Source organism: Carlito syrichta, unplaced genomic scaffold, assembly GCF_000164805.1.
Source record: "Carlito syrichta isolate Samal-C Ts95f unplaced genomic scaffold, Tarsius_syrichta-2.0.1 Scaffold305686, whole genome shotgun sequence".
Taxonomy (NCBI): domain Eukaryota; kingdom Metazoa; phylum Chordata; class Mammalia; order Primates; family Tarsiidae; genus Carlito; species Carlito syrichta.
In genome coordinates this window covers 278710-284277 of record NW_007249782.1, presented here as the reverse complement: position 1 = coordinate 284277, position 5568 = coordinate 278710, and positions in this window count along the sequence as shown.

Sequence of the window (5568 nt, the reverse complement as noted above, 5' to 3'; positions counted from 1 at the left end):
ACTGCACTCCAGTCTGGGCAACAGAGTGAGACTCCAACTCAAAAAAAAAAAAAACTTGGAAGAAAACTTAGGAGACAATATATTAGTGTAGGGAAGATTTTTCTAACCAAAAATAGAAACTTAGAATAAATAATAAATATACCTGAATACATAAATACTTTATTTATTTTTTGGTTTTTGAGTCAGAGTCTCACTCTGTTGCCCAGGCTAGAGTGTAGTGGCACAATCACAGCTACTGCAGCTCAACCTACTGGGCTCAGGCGATCCTTCTTCCACCTCAGCCTTCCAAGTAGCTGGGACTACAGGTGCGTGCCACGATGCCGAGCTAATTTTTTTTTTTTTTTTTTTTTGTAGCTACACGGTCTCACTATGTTGTCCAGGCTGGTCTCAAACTCCTGGACTCAGGCAATACTCTTGCCTCGGCCTCCCAAAGTGCTAAGATTACAGGTGTGAACCATCATGCCCGGCTCATAAATACTTTAAAAAGTAATAGACAAAAGATTGGAAAAAACATTTCCACATCTATGACAGATAAAAGTTTACTAATCATAATATACAAAGTGTTTTTTTGTAAACTGCTAATAAAATACAATGGAAAGCAGGCAAAATACATGAATAAATAATTCAGAGGTCGGGCTTGGTGGCTCAGTCTGTAATCCCAGCACTTTGAGAGACCGAGACGAGTGGATTGCTGAGCCTGTGGGTTCGCCTGGGCAACCTGACGCAACCTCATCACTACAGTAAATCAAAAATTAGTCGGGCGTGGTAGTGCTCGCCTGTAGTTCCGGCTACTTGGAAGGCTGAGGTGGAAGGATCGTTGGAACCCAGCAGGTGAATGCTGGGGTGGCCGTGAGTGTGCCACTGCACTCCAGTCTGGGCGACAGAGTGAGACTCCAACTCAAAAAAAAAAAAAAAAGAATTCAGAGAAGAAAAAATATGAATGGCAAGTAAATATATCAAAAGACGTCTAATTTCCTTAGTCAGATAAGTGTAAATTAATTAACAATGAGCTCTCACTTATCAGATGGGCAAATCTTCTGATGGGGTTGTGGTGAAAAGAATACAGTACTAATGGCATTGTGAACAACTGCAGCCTTTTTTGGAAAGCTGACAATATCTATTAAAATGAAAAACACACACACTCTTCAAACCAGAAATTCTTCTCTCTAAAATCTACCTTCAAGAAATAAAAGTTATAAAAAAAAAAGAAAAGAAAAGAAATAAAAGTACCAGGACATAAAAAAATAAAAGTTGTTTTTTGCACGTTTATAATGGTAAAAATCTAGAACTACAGTAACACATTTTCAATAGGAGATTGAGAGAACTGAATGAATACATTGAGATACAATTATACTTTGGAATATTCAAGTTCAAATATTAGAAAGAATAAGCTAGAGTAGGCATGACCAACCCGGGACCTATGGGTCACATGTGGCCCAGAACAGCTGGTAATGCAGCCATCCAAAATCTTTTAACATCATAGGTGTATTAGCATTTATTTTCTTCATGAGCCCATTTTTGAAGTTCACAATCATGCCTTATTCATGACATCACTTTTTGGCAGCACATACATTTGTGAACAGCTGTTTTCAATTATGAAGCACACAAAGAGCAAAATTCTAACAAACGTTTCTGACAAGCACCTTGAGAACTAAGAACTGTCACCACTTCCATCGAACCAGACATTGATAGATTAGTTTTACAAAAACACGGTCAGATATCCCACTAGTTTTATACTGTTCTCATTTTTCTAAGCTTTATAATAAAAAATATAAAAGAACAAAATAAATCTTCTTATGTATGTACACTAACGATATTGTATAGTTTATGTGCAGCCCAAGACAATTCCTCTTTACTTGATGAGGTCCAGAGGAGCCAAAAGGTTACTCAGTGCAGCCTAGAGAAGTCAAAAAGTTGGTACCCCTGAGCTAGAGTGTTAGCTAAAATAATCATGCTAGTTGACTGTTACATTAGATAAAAAAGAAGATTCAGAGAGGGTTATTTAACATCACACCATTACTTTAAAATAAACATACAAAACAAAAGCCATATGTAAGTGTGTATACAAGCTAACGTATATGAATATGGAGAATGTACCAGGTGACTAACAACAGATTCCCGGGACAGAGGATAGGGAGGAATACTAGTCAGGGAAGGAAGGAGTGAGAGCTGGGGGTGGGAGGGGAGGAAAAAGACTCAGTATTTGCAGACAGAAGTCTGAGCAAGTACATGAGTAGAAAACTAAGCACTCAGCGCTCAATAAAAGCCCTGAGATAAGAAGGTGACAAATCTGTACAAATGGGTGAACTTAGGCCTAATGTGGGACATAGACATAGCAGGGATCCATGCAGGGAGAGAGGAGTGTCTATGCAGACACGGTGGTAACCTGAAATGGGAATCAGAATCCAAGCGGGGAGAAAAGAGCTTCCCTGTGAGATATGGGGTGGAGACAGGAAATCGGGAAATTGGTGAAATAAAGGGAGATTGATCAAATAAGTAAATATATTAACAACAAAAGAAACCAGGTTTCTCACTGTTGGTGAAGGGAGTTACAAATGCAAAAAGGACTGAGGATGTTGGGTTAGAAATGGAGATATTCGTTTGAATTCATGGCTTTCAACATATAGAAATAAATATAAATGTGTCAGGTGTGGTGGCTCAGGCCATAATCCCAGCACTTTGAGAGGCTGAGGCAAGAGAATTGCTTGAGCCCAGAAGTTTGAGACCAGCCTAGGCAATATAGTAAGACCTTGTCTCTACAAAAATTGCTAAAAATTAGCCAGATGTGGTGGTGTGCATCTGTCCCAGCTACTCAGGAAGCTGAGGCAGAAGAATCACCTGAGCCCAGGAGGTCGAGGCTGTGGTGAGTTGTGGTCATGCTACTGCACTCCAGCCTGGGAAACAGCATGAGACCCTGACTCAAAAATAATTAAATTTTTTAAAATGTGTGTGTATAAAACCCATATTTGCTGCTGGGTGCAGTGGTTCACATTCATAATCTCAGAACTTTGAGAGGCTGAGGCGGGGGGATTACTTAAATCCAGCAGTTCAAGACCAGCCTGTGCAACATAGTGAGCCCTCATCTCTACAAAAAATTTTAAAAATCAGATGGGCATTGTGGCACATGCCTGTAGTCATAGCTACTCAGGATACTGAGGCAGAAGGATCCCCTGAGCCCAGGAGGTTGAAGCTGCGGTAAGCCGTGATTGTGCCACTGCACACCAGCCTGAGTGAGACCCCGACTCAAATAATAATAATAATAATAACAATAAAATAATAAAATAAAACATGTTCATTAACTCTATCCACTGAGAGAGACTGAAGCAGCAATATCTAATAGCAATTAATAGATCTAATAACTAGATCCTGGCTTCTAAATGTCATTTTGCACTAAAAGGAATCAGGGCTCTTTGGAGAAATGGCTGATTCCTTGACTGGCACATAGAAATTGCAAGAAGAGCTGCAATACCTTACTGTGCCAGAAAGCAAGGAGGGCTCAAAAAATGATGTGGACAAAAGCCAGCTGGAATAGCTCTCTCTGGCCAAATTTGAGATAATTTGAGCACCAAAATAAATTCCAGTAGTGAAACATTATAGTCCACTGTATAATACAGAAAACCACGAATTCATAGAAATATAAGCAAATGAACAAATACATTGAAAGCTTGATGAGGAAAAAGATATCTAAATTGTTTCAATGTACCTCCCCACAAAATGTTTATTAATTACAAACAGGAAAAAGGTTCTTGACAGTACATAAATATACAATTCTTTAATCAAGAAATCAGAGTGAAGGTCATCAGCACTGGAGCTCATCAAAATCATGTGCCACCTGATAGGATGCACTATGGGCACAGCATCACCTCTCTGAGATTTCTGCCAAATATGCCTTTCCTGAATCTAACCACAAAGAGACACCAGACACACCCAAACTGAGAGACACTCCATACAAACGCTGGCCTGTAATCTTGAAAAGTGTTAAGGTCATGAATGACAAGAAAAGACTGAGAGCAACTATTTCAGACTAGAAACTGAGACAACATGAAAAACTGAATCAAATACATGATTTGGGACAGATCTTTTTGCTACAAAGGGCATATCACCATTAAAGACTACTGGTGAAACTGCCAGGTGCAGTGGTTCATGCCTGTGTAATCAATCCCAGCACTTTGGGAGGGTGAGGCATAAGGATTGCCTGAGCCCAGGGCCTTGACACCAGCCTGGGCAACTTGATGAGACTTCTTCTCTACAATAAATCAAGAAAAATTAGCCAGGCATGGTGGCGCACGTATGTAGTTCTAGTTACTTGGAAGGCTGAGGTGGAAGGATAGTCTGAGCACAGCAGGTCGAGGTTGTAGTGACCATTAGCGTGCCACCGCACTCCAGCCTAGGCAACAGACTGAGACTCAGACTCAATAAATAAATAAATAAAAGAATATTGGTGAACCATGAATCAGATCTGAGAATGAGTGAGTGGTAATGTATTGAAGTTAGCTTCCATATTTTGATGGTTTTATTGTGTATGTGTAGGAGAATGTCCTTGTTATAAAAGTACACACTATAGTATTTGGGGCATCAGATTAGTAAGTTAATTCTTAAATAGGTTAGGGAGAAAAGTTTGTGTACTGTACTGCAAACTTTTCTGTTAGTTTATAATTAGTTTAAAAGAAAAAAAAGGAAGAGGTAAAGATGACTTTTTTTTTTTTTTAGTTGGAATCTCATTTTTTCTCTGCCTCAACAGCACGAGGGTGTAAATCCTCTTACTGCAATTCAACACACAAGAGTCTTCCTGGTATCTAGACATTCCCACTCACCTGATGCTCTATATATAGTACAAAGGTCTGGTGTGTGATTGATTTTTCAAACTGATTCTTCTCTAAGTCCCATCTCATTGACTAATGGTCTCTGTTATGACAGTTTGCATGTGTGTAAACAGAAAATACGACTGAGCAATACTTCCCGTTTAATGGAATCTCACTAGAGTGCTGCATGGCTTTTGATGTACAGATTAATTCCTGCTGGAAAAAGATTACAGTATTAGTGTGCAGTGATTAATTAACATTGCCAAGCCAACTCCCTAATAGTGCATAAAATAAAGTTTGTCTTGGCTCCCCTAAAAGTGAATATTTTTTGTTCTTGCAGGTCTCAGCAGCCCAACTTGTTCTGCATATGGTTGCATGTTTAATTAGTGATCCTTCTGTAAGTGTCTGCAATTAGCACCATGATGATTAATAAAATAACTCCTTTAAAGCTCCATTTAGCTAGCAGAACTGCACAATCAGGTATAATTAATTCATCATTAATAAATCATGGCTGATTAACTAATCTGTTTATTACCCACACATTACTGAACAGCTCCCACCTGAGCACAGCTCATTTTTCTATGCTGGACAGAACTAGAAGCTAATAAAAAATGTACAACTGAAAAGCTCCCCCCAAAAAAGAAAAAGAAAAGCTCCTCCAAAAGTGCACAGAGCAGCAAGTATGTTGGTGGAGTCGGGGAGATTTGGAGGCAATGCACATTGAAAAGTTACTGGGCTACATAGGCAATCGTCACTTGGGTGTGAA